At 37.0% G+C, this 18,137-nt stretch overlaps 1 long non-coding RNA gene across 3 annotated transcripts in view; it reads left to right on the top strand.

The window, feature by feature from the left end:
* The first annotated feature begins 14,934 nt into the window (after window positions 1–14,934).
* LOC105475461 (uncharacterized) overlaps window positions 14,935–18,137 on the top strand; it is a 143,351-nt gene continuing 140,148 nt past the window's right edge. For 2 of the 3 annotated variants that reach the window (XR_011621656.1, XR_011621655.1), the window contains exons 1-2: window positions 14,936–15,118; window positions 15,570–15,636. This is a non-coding gene — a long non-coding RNA (uncharacterized lncRNA). Of the gene's footprint in view, window positions 15,119–15,569; window positions 15,637–18,137 lie in introns of all 3 variants that reach the window. The other variant, XR_011621657.1, reaches the window with a different exon arrangement.

The following is an 18,137-nucleotide window of genomic DNA, read 5'->3' as shown; positions in this document are numbered from 1 at the left end:
TGTTTCTCTGTTGACAGTCCACATCCTGATTTGTGTGGTGAGAAACTACTTTTTTTCCTGGAGTCTCTTTACTTGCTAAACCATTTGGTCTAGGGAGGGTGGGTAGCTGCAATGAAGCTTCTGTGAGGATTACCTATGATTTTAGTGTCTATTCTTTAAGCAAAGACCTACCTGAACCTATGGACAAAAGAACCTCTCATAGTTCTACCTTTGAACAAAATAATTATTAATTGAACTTAAACTCTTAAATAAACTCTCAGTAAAACCTACTAAGTTGTCTCTATTTCTAAGAATCCAAATGGCAATATATAAAACCCACAAAAATCCTGGCCTTTGATCTTTTATTTATATCTGGGTGGCTTTTTCCTGTTTTCAGGAATGCCTATCCCATTATTTCTTATTTCATTAAACTTCCAACCTGAATTTAAGGTTAATTGCTGGGAAACTCTCTCAGCCTTCTCATTCTGAATTGAGTTTTTCTCCTCTGTGAACTTTAGGGTCCTATTTATTTATCATCTTGGCACCTTATATTGTAATCTCTATATTACAGGAATTTTAAACTCAATTCATCTGTTTGGCTAAACTGCAGAAACAAACAGACCTCATTGTCTCAAAAACAATACAACTAAAAAATAATAGAGGTTTATTGATCACTCAAGGAACATTAACTATGTAAGTACATGTCATTCTCATGTGTCTTATCCTTGAGCTAAGGCATCTCCTACTCCCTATAGGGCTGCATTGTCACTTACATTCTGTGGCAGAAGGAGAAAGAACAAGGAATATGCATGGGAGGATTTTTTGGCCAGGACTGGAAGTGGCACACATCACTCGGGCTATATTTGCTTAGATAGAACTCAGTCGCATGTCCCAATTAACTACAAAGAAGGTTGGGAATTGTAGGCTAGCTGTGTGGCTGAAATCAAAACCTCTACCATATGTTCAAACCAATTTAATTGTATTTTCTAACACCTCTTCCTTTACCTGTAGTCCTAATTTCTTTCTTTTATTATGTCCTCCTTGACTCATTCTCTAAAACTATAAAATGTAGTCTTCCATAGGCAAATGGAGTCTAAGGAAGATGACTTAGCTCTTTGTTAGTACTCTTGCTACAATATGCAAATGTCCCCTCTCCCCACTGACGGGCTTGTTTTGCTTTTTATTGTTTTTGTTTTAAACCACTGCTTTGGACTAGATCATACATATCTCTTACATAATCTATTCTGAAAGTCAAATAACTCATTTTACTGCCATACAGTACTGCTTTATTGATAACACATTTTGCAATCTTCAAAAGGAGATATCAAAAATCTACAAATATGATATTAACATAATCTTAATTGAATCCCCATTATGAATCTGGTTTATATGGCTCCCCATTTCCTAGGGTTAAAAGCGTATTTCAATAGGGTGTTCAATGCCTTTTTTTGGTATGAATCTACTATCTTCCAACAGCTTTGCCTCTTCTCTTTACCCCACCAGACTTCAGATACAGAATGCTATTTCCTGCCCTTTGAATAAAACATGCAATTTTAGGTCTTGGATTCTTTCCTCCCTCTGCCAAAAATATCATTTTCTTCCTCACCCTCCTCTCATTTTCCTTCTCTGCCTTTTTGAAGTAACTATCCTTTAAGGCATAACTCAAATGTCATATCCTTTGCAAAGCTTCTCTTTCTTAATATCTATAATCCCAATTAATCAATCACTTTTTCCTTTTTGCTGCCACAGGAAATGTTTATAGTTTCCTTACAGCATTTATCATTGTGTACTTGCATTGCAGTTATTTGTACATATGTCTTTTTCCCTTCATCCAGGATAAACTGAGATTCTTCATAGTAGTTACAATCTCTTACCTTCTCTGTTTCTCCAGTGGGTGTCTACAAATTATGTATTAGTGGGACTGAGTTTTAATAGTCCTGAGACTTGTTTATAAATGTTTGATACAAAGACAAAAACAACGCAGAATGAAAAATATTGCACAATCACTTATATGTGAAGTGTGTGTGTGTGTGAGAGAGAGTGTGTATAAGAGAGTTTAAACATACAGAGATAGAAAATGGAACAGTTGTTACCATGGGCTTGGGCTAAGGAGGTAAGGAAATGGGGAGATACAGGTCAATAGATACAAAATAACATGTAGGGTGAATGAATTTAGAGATATAATGTACAACAAAATGACTAACGTTAATAAAATTGTATTTATTAGGGATTGTGGTTAAATAAGTAGATTGTAACTGTTCTTGTCACAAAAGAGTAACTATGTGAGCTGACAGATATACTAATCTGCTTTATTATAGCAACCATTTTACTACCTGTATGAATCACATAACATCATGTTATAGATGTGTAATATATGCAACAACATTTATTTAAAAAAAAAAAAAGCTCATAGAAATAAAACCATTGTGTGTGCCTTCTTGATTTTTAGAGAAGAAGAGGTTGGAAATAGTTTTCAAAAACTAAGAGAATATCCTGTACAGAAATATAACAAATTCAGGAATCAGAAAACAAAATTTAATATATGTTAAATGTAACTACCTAAGTAAATCTTTTGAATAGCATTAATTGTTGTAAATGGAGATTGTTTATATATTCAAACAAAGTCATATGACCTAAATCACCAAGGCTATTACTAAGAAGACACAAAACGTATTTTTAAATTCTGTGTAGATATACTTCAGGGTATGAGTGATCTTTATATAAAGAATATATTTTCTATGGGTATGAAGGAGAAAGAAAAACTACCAGAAAATGTATACATAAATACAAATTTTCCTTTAAAGGGCTTATACAAGAAAGACAGTTAAGGCAGTTTATCAGCGACTGACAAGTAATCTGTAAGTCACAGGAATTTTGTAGATGACAGAATTAGAGGTCAGGACAACTTTTGTGTAATGTAGAATGCCAACTATTGCTTTTCCTGACTGTCTCGAGCCCTATACAGAGTCAGACTAGTTAGTCCTTGCCTAATAAAACCAGCAGTTTTTATTAGTGATTTTCAAAAGGGGAGGGAGTGTACAAATAGGGTGTGGGTCACAGAGATCACATGCTTCACAAGGTAATAAAATATCACAAAGCAAATGGAAGCAGGGCAAGATCACAGGACCACAGGATGGGGTGAAATTAAAATTGCTAATGAAGTTTTGGGCACACATTGTCATTGATAACATCTTATCAGGAGACAGGGTTTGAGAGCAGACAACCTGTCTGAGCAAAATGTATTAGGTAGGAGTTTCCTCATCCTAATAAGCCTGGGAGCACTACAGAAGACTGGGGCTTATTTCTTCCCTTTGGCTTCGACCATAAAAGACAGTCACCCCCAAGGGGGCCATTCATAGGCCTACCCTCAGGGGTGCATTCTCTTTCTCAGGGATGTTCCTTGCTGAGAAACAGAATTCAGCAATATTTCTCCTATTTGCTTTTGAAAGAAGAGAAATATGGCTCTCTTTCACCCGACTCACCAGCAGTCAGAGTTTAAGGTTATCTCTCTTGTTCCCTGAACATTGCTGTTATCCTGTTCTTTTTTCAAGGTGCCCAGATGTCATATTGTTCGAGCACACATGCTCTACAAACAATTTGTGGAGTTAACGCAATCATGACAGGGTCCTGAGGTGACGTTCATCCTCCTCAGCTTACGAAGATGATTGGATTAAGAGATTAAAGACAGGCATAGGAAATCACAAGGGTTTTGATTGAGGAAGTAATAAGTGTCCATGAAATCTTCACAATTTATGCTCAGAGATTGCAGTAAAGACAGGCATAAGAAATTACAAAAGTATTAATTTGGGGAACTAAGAAATGTCCATGAAATCTTCACAATTTATATTCTTCTGCCATGGCTTCAGTCAGTCCCTCCATTCGGGATCCCTGACTTCCTGCATCAAAGCCTTACATAGAACTTTGGCTTTATTGTTTGCAGATGTGATTCTCTAACAATGTCTGAAGCTCTGTCGCTTGGGTGCTGAATCCTTTTTTATACTTTCTCTGTACTGGTTAGGATTTCATGGTAAGTTTGTTACCTTAGGCCTAATTTTACCTGTCATTGGCTTCCTACACTCCATGCTTGTGGTCCAGATGTTAGTTCAGATCTCAAATTCTGACTTGACCAAATCAGAGAAGACTTTGTGAGCTTTGCATGGCTTGATTCTCTCTTCTAATCTACTTTCCTGAAGGGCTAATTCTACAAATAGATCTGTTTCCCCAGCTTTCTCTTTTATGTTACTTGCCTGCCTCTTCTCCAGTTGGGAGGATATTGGTGTGTCTGATTCCTTTTTGGCATTAGTTACTACAGGACAATATGGTTTCTGCTTGCAGTAATCACTGTCCTATGTGCAAGTTGATAATTAGTCCTTTGATTCCTCTTGGTCAGTGACCCAAGTGCTTTAGTTTTTGCATCATCAAACTACCTTCTCTGAGTTTCTATATAATGCATGTAGAGATATTTACTGGCTTTCACTCCTATTTCTGTAGCATTGATGAGCTTGCTTGTTATCCCCTGATATGTATCATGTCTTATTAAGCTTGTAGATGCTTTGTTTTCTCTTCCTCATCCCCTCTTCTCATAGTCAGGGTAAAGGGTAAAGGTACCAAGACACCTGGCATAAAGGAAATATCACAGTAGTTAAGTAGGTGGATTATGAAGTTTTGTCATTGAATCACATTTCAAACACTAACTGTTTTTTTTTTTTTTTGGTGGGGTGGGAGGCAAATCATATGTAACCTCTCTAGATCTCTGTTAGATTTCTTATCTGTCAAATGAGGAAAATAATGTATTTAATTTTGTTGCAAGAATTTTAAGACAGAAATAAAGTGAAAGGCTTATAATACTTGGCATGTATTAAAGTGTTTGTGGACATTAACTATGATTATGGTCAGCATTTAAAATGCTTATTAACTAAATAACTGAAACAAAATAAGAAATAATTAGAGTAGAAAAACAATTCAAGGGAAATCTAGTCTCAGGAATACAAAGAGTTAAGAGTATTTGTTCACATAAAATTCAGGAAGATCTTTTGATATAATGATACTTGAGAGTTAGAAAGTAGTTATCAGAATAACATTGTTTCTGTTAGCAAGACATAAGAAATATAACTATAGCCAAATCTAGAAAGTCTCAGTAGTGTAAAATATAGTAATAGTTGTTCATTAAATAGAATAAATTATACAAGTACATTGTACTCAAGACCAACCTTCTTACTATAACTTTCTGTGCTGATGAAAATGTACTTGGTCTGCAGGGTCTGGAATGATAGCCACCAGTAATCTGTGAGAATTGAGTATTTGAATTGTGGCCAGCAACAATAAAGATATTTTAATTATAGATTTTAATTAGTTAGTTGTGACTCTATTAGTCCAGAGTCACATTCCTGTAGAGAATTGTATCCATGCACCAACCAACAGCTTTGATGTCATCTGGAAGTTTGTTAAAAATGCACAAAAGAACTTCGGGGAGCAAAGAAACCTGAAGACAGAAGAAATTTGAGTTCCTGAATGATCTCACTGAGCAGGGCCACCTACCTACTCTGGATTTTATGTTGCTTTCAAGGGAGAAACAAATTTATTTCTTCTGCCTAATTTTCCCCTCCCCTTCCCTTCCCTTCCCTCCCCTCCTCTCCCCTCCCTCCCTCCCCTCCTCTCCCCTCCCTCCCTCCCTCCATTCCTTCCTTCCTTCCTTCCTTCCTTCCTTCCTTCCTTCCTTCCTTCCTTCCTTCCTTCCTTCCTTCCTTCCTTCCTTCCTTCCTTCCTTCCTTCCTTCATTTTTGTTCTTTTATGTCTTTTTCATTATGGTAGCTTAGCCATGCTCTGTGTGGTAAAGAGCAGAAAGTAGGGAGCAGTAAAGAGTTGATGTGCCTCATTTCCCCAACTGGATAACTAACCGATTTAAAAATAGTGTAGAATCTTTTAAAATAAAGTCCAGTTAAAACAACAAAAACATGGTTTTTGAAGGAAGAACCATAACATGGGTATATTTTGCTATTTTAGAATGGGGTCAATAGATATATGATCAGAGAGATATATTAATTTATATTGTGCTTACATTTTTGTGACAATTGCTGAAAAACATTTACATTCAAAGACTAAGAATTTTGAATTATACAATTAGGATAATCTTTCACTGTTGATCTAGGAATGAATAGTGTCTAAATATCCAATGACTTATTTTTTTCCTTCACTTCCCTGGTCCTCTATACTTAATGTTCCATTGACAGGTGCAGACTGATGATTTTCAGATGATTCAAAAAGCTTAACTGTATCCATGATAACAACCATTAACACTGGTAGATTCCATTCTATTTACAAATGGAATTCCCTAATTTTTATTTTGGACATGAATAACATCCCCCAAATAAGGTGCTCTCTTTGTGGATCTCCACTAGCCATTCTTTTTATTTATTTATTTATTTATTTATTTATTTTATTTTTTATTATTATTATACTTTAAGTTCTAGGGTACATGTGCATAATGTGCAGGTTTGTTACATATGTATACTTGCGCCATGTTGCTGTGCTGCACCCATCAACTCGTCAGCACACATCAACTCGTCATTTACATCAGGTATAATTCCCAATGCAATCCCTTCCCCCTCCCCCCTCCCCATGATAGGCCCCAGTGTGTGATGTTCCCCTTCCCAAGTCCAAGTTTTCTCATTGTTCAGTTCCCACCTATGAGTGAGAACATGCGGTGTTTGGTTTTCTGTTCTTGTGATAGTTTGCTAAGAATGATGGTTTCCAGCTGCATCCATGTCCCTACAAAGGACACAAACTCATCCTTTTTTATGGCTGCATAGTATTCCGTGGTGTATATGTGCCACATTTTCTTAATCCAGTCTGTCACTGATGGACATTTGGGTTGATTCCAAGTCTTTGCTATTGTGAATAGTGCTGCAATAAATATACGTGTGCATGTGTCTTTATAGCAGCATGATTTATAATCCTTTGGGTATATCCCCAGTAATGGGATGGCTGGGTCATATGGTACATCTAATTCTAGATCCTTGAGGAATCGCCATACTGTTTTCCATAATGGTTGAACTAGTTTACAATCCCACCAACAGTGTAAAAGTGTTCCTATTTCTCCACAGCCTCTCCAGCACCTGTTGTTTCCTGACTTTTTAATGATCGCCATTGTAACTGGTGTGAGATGGTATCTCATTGTGGTTTTGATTTGCATTTCTCTGATGGCCAGTGATGATGAGCATTTTTTCATATGTCTGTTGGCTGTATGAATGTCTTCTTTTGAGAAATATCTGTTCATATCCTTTGCCCACTTTTTGATGGGGTTGTTTGTTTTTTTCTTGTAAATTTGTTTGAGTTCTTTGTAGGTTCTGGATATTAGCCCTTTGTCAGATGAGTACATTGCAAAAATTATCTCCCACTCTGTAGGTTGCCTGTTCACTCTGATGGTAGTTTCTTTTGCTGTGCAGAAGCTCTTTAGTTTAATGAGATCCCATTTGTCAATTTTGGGTTTTGCTGCCGTTGCTTTTGGTGTTTTAGACATGAAGTCTTTGCCCATGCCTATGTCCTGAATGGTACTACCTAGGTTTTCCTCTAGGGTTTTTATGGTATTAGGTCTAAAATTTAAGTCTCTAATCCATCTTGAATTAATTTTTGTATAAGGAGTAAGGAAAGGATCCAGTTTCAGCTTTCTACTTATGGCTAGCCAATTTTCCCAGCACCATTTATTAAATAGGGAATCCTTTCCCCATTTCTTGTTTCTCTCAGGTTTGTCAAAGATCAGATGGCTATAGATGTGTGGTATTATTTCTGAGGACTCTGTTCTGTTCCATTGGTCTATATCTCTGTTTTGGTACCAGTACCATGCTGTTTTGGTTACTGTAGCCTTGTAGTATAGTTTGAAGTCAGGTAGCGTGATGCCTCCGGCTTTGTTCTTTTGACTTAGGATTGTCTTGGAGATGCGGGCTCTTTTTTGGTTCCATATGAACTTTAAAGCAGTTTTTTCCAATTCTGTGAAGAAACTCATTGGTAGCTTGATGGGGATGGCATTGAATCTATAAATTACCTTGGGCAGTATGGCCATTTTCACGATATTGATTCTTCCTATCCATGAGCATGGTATGTTCTTCCATTTGTTTGTGTCCTCTTTTATTTCACTGAGCAGTGGTTTGTAGTTCTCCTTGAAGAGGTCCTTTACATCCCTTGTAAGTTGGATTCCTAGGTATTTTATTCTCTTGGAAGCAATTGTGAATGGAAGTTCATTCCTGATTTGGCTCTCTGTTTGTCTGTTACTGGTGTATAAGAATGCTTGTGATTTTTGCACATTAATTTTGTATCCTGAGACTTTGCTGAAGTTGCTTATCAGCTTAAGGAGAATTTGGGCTGAGATGATGGGGTTTTCTAAATATACAATCATGTCATCTGCAAACAGGGACAATTTGACTTCTTCTTTTCCTAACTGAATACCCTTGATTTCTTTCTCTTGCCTGATTGCCCTAGCCAGAACTTCCAACACTATGTTGAATAGGAGTGGTGAGAGAGGGCATCCCTGTCTTGTGCCAGTTTTCAAAGGGAATTTTTCCAGTTTTTGCCCATTCAGTATGATATTGGCTGTGGGTTTGTCATAAATAGCTCTTATTATTTTGAGGTACGTTCCATCAATACCGAATTTATTGAGCGTTTTTAGCATGAAGGGCTGTTGAATTTTGTCAAAAGCCTTTTGTGCATCTATTGAGATAATCATGTGGTTCTTGTCTTTGGTTCTGTTTATATGCTGGATTATGTTTATTGATTTGCGAATGTTGAACCAGCCTTGCATCCCAGGGATGAAGCCCACTTGATCATGGTGGATAAGCTTTTTGATGTGCTGCTGAATCCAGTTTGCCAGTATTTTATTGAGGATTTTTGCATCGATGTTCATCAGGGATATTGGTCTAAAATTCTCTTTTTTTGTTGTGTCTCTGCCAGGCTTTGGTATCAGGATGATGTTGGCCTCATAAAATGAGTTAGGGAGGATTCCCTCTTTTTCTATTGATTGAAATAGTTTCAGAAGGAATGGTACCAGTTCCTCCTTGTACCTCTGGTAGAATTCAGCTGTGAATCCACCTGGTCCTGGACTTTTTTTGGTTGGTAGGCTATTAATTATTGCCTCAATTTCAGAGCCTGCTATTGGTCTATTCAGGGATTCAACTTTTTCCTGGTTTAGTCTTGGAAGAGTGTAAGTGTCCAGGAAATTATCCATTTCTTCTAGATTTTCTAGTTTATTTGCGTAGAGGTGTTTATAGTATTCTCTGATGGTAGTTTGTATTTCTGTGTGGTCGGTGGTGGTATCCCCTTTATCATGTTTTATTGCATCTATTTGATTCTTCTCTCTTTTCTTCTTTATTAGTCTTACTAGCGGTCTGTCAATTTTGTTGATCTTTTCAAAAAACCAACTCCTGGATTCATTGATTTTTTGGAGGGTTTTTTGTGTCTCTATCTCCTTCAGTTCTGCTCTGATCTTAGTTATTTCTTGCCTTCTGCTAGCTTTTGAATGCGTTTGCTCTTGCTTCTCTAGTTCTTTGAATTGTTATGTTAGAGTATCAATTTTAGATCTTTCCTGCTTTCTCTTGTGGGCATTTAGTGCTATAAATTTCCCTCTACCCACTGCTTTAAATGTGTCCCAGAGATTCTGGTATGTTGTATCTTTGTTCTCATTGGTTTCAAAGAACAGCTTTATTTCTGCCTTCATTTCCTTATGTACCCAGTAGTCATTCGGGAGCAGGTTGTTGAGTTTCCATGTAGTTGAGCGGTTTTGATTGAGTTTCTTAGTCCTGAGTTCTAGTTTGATTGCACTGTGGTCTGAGAGACAGTTTGTTACAATTTCTGTTCTTGTACATTTGCTGAGGAGTGCTTTACTTCCAATTATGTGGTCAATTTTGGAATAAGTGCGATGTGGTGCAGAGAAGAATGTATATTCTGTTGATTTGGGGTGGAGAGTTCTATAAATGTCTATTAGGTCTGCTTGCTGCAGAGCTGAGTTCAATTCCTGGATATCCTTGTTAACTTTCTGTCTCGTTGATCTGTCTAATGTTGACAGTGGAGTGTTGAAGTCTCCCATTATTATTGTATGGGAGTCTAAGTCTCTTTGTAAGTCTCTAAGGACTTGCTTTATGAATCTGGGTGCTCCTGTATTGGGTGCATATATATTTAGGATAGTTAGTTCTTCCTGTTGAATTGATCCCTTTACCATTATGTAATGGCCACCTTTGTCTCTTTTGATCTTTGATGGTTTAAAGTCTATTTTATCAGAGACTAGTATTGCAACCCCTGATTTCTTTTGTTCTCCATTTGCTTGGTAAATCTTCCCTCCATCCCTTTATTTTGAGCCTATGTACGTCTCTGCGTGTGAGATGGGTCTCCTGAATACAGCAGACTGATGGGTCTTGACTCTTGATCCAGTTTGCCAGTCTATGTCTTTTAATTGGAGCATTTAGTCCATTTACATTTAAAGTTAATATTGTTATGTGTGAACTTGATCCTGTCATTATGATATTAACTGGTTATTTTGCTCGTTAGTTGATGCAGTTTCTTCCTAGCCTCGATGGTCTTTACATTTTGGCATGTTTTTGCAATGGCTGGTACCGGTTGTTCCTTTCCATGTTGAGTGCTTCCTTCAGGGTCTCTTGTAAGACAGGCCTAGTGGTGACAAAATCTCTAAGCATTTGCTTATCTGTAAAGGATTTTATTTCTCCTTCACTTATGAAACTTAGTTTGGCTGGATATGAAATTCTGGGTTGAAAATTCTTTTCTTTAAGAATGTTGAATATTGGCCCCCACTCTCTTCTGGCTTGTAGAGTTTCTGCCGAGAGATCTGCTGTTAGTCTGATGGGCTTCCCTTTGTGGGTAACCCGACCTTTCTCTCTGGCTGCCCTTCAGATTTTTTCCTTCATTTCAACTTTGGTGAATCTGGCAATTATGTGTCTTGGAGTTGCTCTTCTCGAGGAGTATCTTTGTGGCGTTCTCTGTATTTCCTGGATTTGAATGTTGGCCTGCCCTACTAGGTTGGGGAAGTTCTCCTGGATGATATCTTGAAGAGTGTTTTCCAACTTGGTTCCATTTTCCCCCTCACTTTCAGGCACCCCGATCAGACGTAGATTTGGTCTTTTTACATAATCCCATACTTCTTTCAGGCTTTGTTCATTTCTTTTTCTTCTTTTTTCTTTTGGTTTCTCTTCTCGCTTCGTTTCATTCATTTGATCCTCAATCGCTGATACTCTTTCTTCCAGTTGATCGAGTCGGTTACTGAAGCTTGTGCATTTGTCACGTATTTCTCGTGTCATGGTTTTCATCTCTTTCATTTCCTTTATGACCTTCTCTGCATTAATTACTCTAGCCATCAATTCTTCCACTTTTTTTTCAAGATTTTTAGTTTCTTTGCACTGGGTACGTAATTCCTCCTTTAGCTCTGAGAAGTTTGATGGACCGAAGCCTTCTTCTCTCATCTCGTCAAAGTCATTCTCCGTCAAGCTTTGATCTGTTGCTGGCGATGAGCTACGCTCCTTTGCTGGGGGAGATGCGCTCTTATTTTTTGAATTTCCAGCTTTTCTGCCCTGCTTTTTCCCCATCTTTCTGGTTTTATCTGCCTCTGGTCTTTGATGATGGTGACGTACTGATGGGGTTTTGGTGTAGGTGTCCTTTCTGTTTGATAGTTTTCCTTCTAACAGTCAGGACCCTCAGCTGTAGGTCTGCTGGAGATTGTTTGAGGTCCACTCTAGACCCTGTTTGCCTGGGTGTCAGCAGCAGAGGCTGCAGAAGATAGAATATTTCTGAACAGCGAGTGTCCCTGTCTGATTCTTGCTTTGGAGGCTTCCTCTCAGGGGTGTACTCCACCCTGTGAGGTGTGGGGTGTCAGACTGCCCCTAGTGGGGGATGTCTCCCAGTTAGGCTACTCAGGGGTCAGGGACCCACTTGAGCAGGCAGTCTGTCCCTTCTCAGATCTCAACCTCCGTGTTGGGAGATCCACTGCTCTCTTCAAAGCTGTCAGACAGAGTTGTTTGCTTCTGCAGAGGTTTCTGCTGCTTTTGTTGTTGTTTACTGTGCCCTGTCCCTAGAGGTGGAGTCTACAGAGACAGGCAGGTTTCCTTGAGCTGCTGTGAGCTCCACCCATTTTGAGCTTCCCAGCGGCTTTGTTTACCTACTTAAGCCTCAGCAATGGCAGGCACCCCTCCTCCAGCCTCGCTGCTGCCTTGCTGGTAGATCACAGACTGCTGTGCTAGCAATGAGGGAGGCTCCGTGGGCGTGGGACCCTCCCGGCCAGTTGTGAGATATAATCTCCTGGTGTGCCTGTTTGCTTAAAGTGCAGTATTGGGGTGGGAGTTACCCAATTTTCCAGGTGTTGTGTGTCTCAGTTCCACTGGCTAGAAAAAGGGATTCCCTTTCCCCTTGCGCTTCCCAGGTGAGGTGATGCCTCACCCTGCTTCAGCTCTCGCTGGTCGGGCTGAAGCAGCTGACCAGCACCGATTGTCCGGCACTCCCTAGTGAGATGAACCCAGTACCTCAGTTGAAAATGCAGAAATCACCGGTCTTCTGTGTCACTCGTGCTGGGAGTTGGAGACTGGAGCTGTTCCTATTCAGCCATCTTGCTCCGCTCCCCTCCACTAGCCATTCTTAAGCCCAATCTTTCTTTGTTTCCTCCTTTACAATTCTCTTTCTATCAGCCTTTTGGAGATTCTTATCAAGCTCTTCATTTAAGTAATTGATACATATTCTGTTAATCTGTGAATATTAGGACAGGTGAAAACTTCTCTTGGATAAAATAATATTCCTGGCCAGGCGCAGGGCTCACGCCTGTAATCCCAGAACTTTGGGAGGCCAAGGCAGGTGGATCACAAGGTCAGGAGTTCGAGACCAGCCTGGCCAACATGGTGAAACCCCAGCTTTACTAAAGATTGAAAACATTAGCTGGACATCGTGGCATGCCGGTAATCCCAGCTACTCAGGAGGCTGAGGCAGGAGAATCACTTGAACCCGGGAGGCAAAGGTTGCAGTGAGCTGAGATTGTGCTATTGCACTCCAGCCTGGGCAACCAGGGTGAGAATCCGTGCCAAATAATAATAATAATAATATTCCCAGGATGATCTCCTAAGACCCAGTTATTTCATTGCCTTCTTAAGCATATTAATATAATAAAAGAGTTTCTTTTTCAAAAGTTTATGATTACTTTACCCAAATTCTGTATTTCCTTAAAATCTCTTTTATAAATGGTTAATACATTAATAGAAGGGTTTTTAAAAATTTGTCAAAATGTGTAGTTAATACATTGCTTCGGTTCTCTCTTGACTTAGCAACACTGGAAGCTTCCACTTGTCACTGATAATTCAATCAGATTTATCACAAGAGTGTATTGTTGATATTTGGATTCTATAAATAGAATTGAAAATGTTATGGTTATAATACCTATTTGGCTCATATTTCTCTATTTCATTTATTTCTTTTATTAAGTCATTTTTTTCTCCTAGGCTGCTTTGTTTTTTGTTTGTTTGTTGTTGTTGTTTGTTTCTTTTTTTCTTTCTTTCTTTTTTGTTTTTTTTGAGACAGAGTCTCACTCCTTCACCCAGGTTGGAGTATAGTGGTGTAATCTCGGCTCACTGCAACTTCTGCCTCCCAGCTTCCAGTGATTCTCCTGCCTCAGCCTCCTGAGTAGCTGGGATTACAGGTGCTCAACACCACATTCGGCTAATTTTTGTATTTTTAGTAGAAATGCGGTTTCATCATGTTTTCCAGGCTGGTCTTGAACACCTGACCTCAGGTGATCCACCTGCCTCAGCCTCCCAAAGTTCTAGGATTACAGGCGTGAGCCACTGCACCCAGCCTGCTGCTTCATTTTTTTTTATGCAAGATAATATATTATTTTTACTTTTCAATCATTTATAAACTTTTCAGATCTCAAGTTGTTAATTAAAAGAGAATTTTTAAAAGCTTGTTTTGCTGTTCATGTAATTATTGTTTATTTTGTGTGGAGGATAATTATTTTTAAACTATTGAAGAAAAAGCATTAGGTTCCTGAGTATATGAAACAGAAGGAAATGGGAAAAGAAATGATCAACTCAGGGACATAGATAAATTACTGAAAACTATTTCTTAAAAAACAGTAGCTGTGGAGAAAACAGAATTAAATTTGCATACTGGGTCCCTTTGCATACTCGGGTAGCATTTATTATGGAATATGATGAAGGAAAACATCAGGTTGATTACTGAGAGTGTATTCATTCTGACCTAAAACAACAGCAACAAAAACATGTGGAAGAAGTAGTTATTACAGTTATTAGGGTTACCGGAGAAGCTAAACAATCTGCAACTACATATTTTTAATTTTGTTTTATTTTGTTCTGCCTTATGTTTGAAGAGTTTGCATTTGTTTTGAATCTATAGAAGAGGGAGTCACTTTACTTGTGCGGGTGTCCAACACTTAGAATTGCTTCAGAGGAAAAATCAGCTACTTTGCATGCTACCTTAAATTGATTATCACTTAATCTTCACAACTATTTTATGAAGTAAATACAATCATTAATTTAGTGATTAGAAAACTGAGGCTTAGAGAAATTTAGAAAACAGACCAAACTCATAAAATTAACACATTGTGCTGTCAGGACTCAAATTCAAGTCTCCACATATTCATGCCTTTTGTTAATGCTGATGTTACCAGGTAGCTGTCTGTAATATGGTTTAATACTACAAAGTGCTCTCATAGTTAGCTGAGACATCATTTACATAGGTGATACAACTGAGGTTAGGAGAGTTTGTGACTTTCCTAAGCAACACTCAGCGAAGTAGAATTCAAATCTGTCTCAATTTCTTTGGCTTCAGCCTGAATGTTGACAGAATATAAATAACAAATTCCTTTGGTTTGTGGATCTCTATAATTTCCAAATATTAAATGTTCTATTCTGTTCCTTACTGACTTTCTTTTTTTCTTTAGTTGCCTAGGGGAAAGCAACCAGGATGGGCATGGAATGATTGTGTGAGTTCACAGAAGAGAGGATTTCAGAGAGGGTGCAAGATATGACCAAATATTGACACCGCTTCACCTCTACTCCAAATAATGCTTCTGTGCTACTTTTTAGACATCTTATTCTACACTTACAAGTGCGATACAATGAGATTACAAGAATGTGCTGAAACAGTTAAGTATAGAGATAATTTTTAGGAGTTCCATGTACAGATAGAAAACAATTTTGGTAGTGTTTAGACTGAAGGCAAAGATTGTGGATCCCTACTTGATGGGAAATTAAAAGTAACAACACTCATATTGCTATATTGATATCGTATTTTTATATCATATATTAACACATTTTTATAACTTCATATCACCTAAATGTTTTGTTTTCTATAAAACCTTTGAAAGGTACTTAATTACACACATTAATTTAACTTTGAAATAATAGTGATATTGAGAACACTATCTGAATTTTGATTTTGAACTTTTCAAGCAAGACTCTATTTTAAAAAGCTCGTATTTAAAACTTCACTAGCTTGTTAATCTAAGAAAAGACCAATTCATTGTAGGCTACTAAAGTAGCTACTGCCTTTTCAAAGTCCCAAATCTTTTAAACCTCTTTTTGCCTTCATTTTAGAAACGTGAATAGCAAGACTCAAATCCGGCAGCCTGATTTCTGCAAGGTGTTTTTCTCTCCAAAGGAGGTAATGTATTTCTTAAAACAGTCTTTATAATAAGGAAATGTGTGTGGAAAAATATCAAGGGTTAAACAGAGCCATGCAAATTAGCCATCTGGATACAACAACGTTGTCTTGCCTAATATTTAGTTCACTTGATTCATAGTCTTATAAAGAATCTCATTTGTTAGCCTTTGCAGTATTCCAGTATATTTGACCAATCCTTATGGTTCCTAAAATAGACAGTTCCCTTGAGAGCTTAAGAACTCTGTTGCTAAAAGTTGTGAGAAAGGATGACATTATATAAACAAACAAATTTTGTGATTTGATGGGTAGGCAGATTATGCACAGCAGAGGCCAAAGAGCTTCTACAATTTAAGGAGGAATCATGGCATTCTTCCTCCTATTGTTTGCTGGAGGCTTGTCTATCTACTTGTCTGAGGATGTTACTCCAAATGTTTAAAAAAAAAAAAAAAAGAAAAAAAAAAGAAAAGAAAGGAGGAAAGAGAATAGAGGAAAGGTGAGGAAAAACAGAGAAAGGCAAACAAAAATTGACTCATTCTTATCAGTTTACAAATAATGTTTGAGATGTTTATTCTGATGTTTATGACCTTCACTGTTCTAACTCTATTTAATGTTCTAATTTGTGTTGCAACAATTTCTGTTCATTTGTCTTCTGTTCCAATTGAATGGAACTTGCCACTACTCCCACAGATGTCCTATGTGTTCCTCCCTAGGTGCCTTTGCTCATGAGTGTACCTTTTTCATATCTATTTCCTCTCCCTAGCAACCACTTCCTATTTTTTTCAGTTGAGTTTATTGAGGCATGGTTTATAAATTAGAAAATATACTCAAATGAAAGTTTCAATGAGTTTTGACAAATTATTATTATATTTTAAATAAAAAATATATACACAAAAATTTATTCATGATCCTTACAATGAAATCTGCCTTCATTCCCATGCACTTTTACAAACACCCTGAACACAAGGCAAAAACCAATCTGCTTTCTCACATTATAGATTATTTTTGTCCTTTATAGAATTCCACATAAACAGATTCACATAGTATTATTTACTCTTCTATATGTGGTTTCTGTTCCTCAGTATAATGGTTTTTTCAGATTTATCATGTAGCTGCATTTATCAGTACTTCATTCATATTTATTGGTAAGTAATAAACCATTATATAGATATTACCAAAAATGTATTTATCTGCCCACATATTGTGAAATATTTGTTTGTTTCCAGTTTCTGATTATATGAATACAGATTCTATGAGCATGCATGTTGAAGTTGTGTAAAAACATGTCTTTTATTTCTCTTTAGTAAATGCATAGATATAGGATTGATAAGTCATATGGTTGGGTTTTTGAGAAACTGAGATAAGCTGTTTCCCCAAGAGTTTGTACCACTTAAAATCCCACCAGAAACTTATAAGATTGCTATACATATTCACCAACACATGATATTGTATGTCTTTCTGATTTAACTGTTGTAATGGATGCATAATGACATAACATTGTGGATTTTATACGTATTTTCCTGACGACTAATAGTGCTGAGCTATATTTCAGGATTTTTTTAAACAATTTATGTATTGTCTCTGTATGAGTCATTTGTGCATTTTTTTCAGGTCATTTGTTTTCCCATTTTAAATTTCAGTTTCTTTTTATGGATTTGTAAGAATCATTTCATCTATAAGTAAAAAAATTTTTTTGCTTCATTTTCTATCCACAGGCTACATATGTGTTGTCTAGTATTATTCCACTAACTAGGTCCTTCTATATGTTGAGTAGGTGTGTTGAAAATGTTGAATAGGTGTGTTGAAAGTGCATATTTTTAGTTTTCCTTTGATCCTGGGTGAAAGCCTTTAGTCTGTCATCATTAAGTTTAATGTTTAGTTGTTTGCCATGAGTTATTGTTTTGTGCTTGTTGTTTATCATCAATAAGTGTTACATTTTGACCAAGCATATTCTGCATCTGTTGAAATAACTGTATGGTTTTGTTTTTTTTTTTTTTTATCTATCAGTACTGTGAATTACACTAATTGTTTTTAATGTTAAACTATACTTGTACTACTGGAATTGTTCATTTGTCAAATATCTTTGAACTGTACACTTGGTCAGGTGGTATTCACATTTCTTTTGGTCTTGGGATTCCATTTGTTAAAATTTTCTTAAGGATTTTTGTTTCTATGTTCCTGAGATATATTGATCTGCACTTTAATTTTAATGTCTTTGTCTCAATTTTTTATCATAGTAATGCTAGCTTCATAAAATTGGTTTGAAAGTACTCTCTCACTTTCTAGTTGTTGCAACAATATGCATAGAATTTATATTATTTCATTTTCTTTTTTTAATACAATTAACCATTAGAGCCACATGGGTCTAGACTTTTTTTTGTGGGGAGTATGAAACTACAGATTCAGTTAGCTTAAATAACATGAATTATTCAAGGTATCTTCCATTCTAATGTGTTTTGTTAGTTTTGAATTTGTTCATTGTACTTATGTTGAATTTATTCACA

Source organism: Macaca nemestrina, chromosome 4 (genome assembly GCF_043159975.1).
Source record: "Macaca nemestrina isolate mMacNem1 chromosome 4, mMacNem.hap1, whole genome shotgun sequence".
NCBI classification, from domain to species: domain Eukaryota; kingdom Metazoa; phylum Chordata; class Mammalia; order Primates; family Cercopithecidae; genus Macaca; species Macaca nemestrina.
Note: the sequence above shows the minus strand (reverse complement) of the source record. Positions and strands in the feature narration are given on the sequence as shown.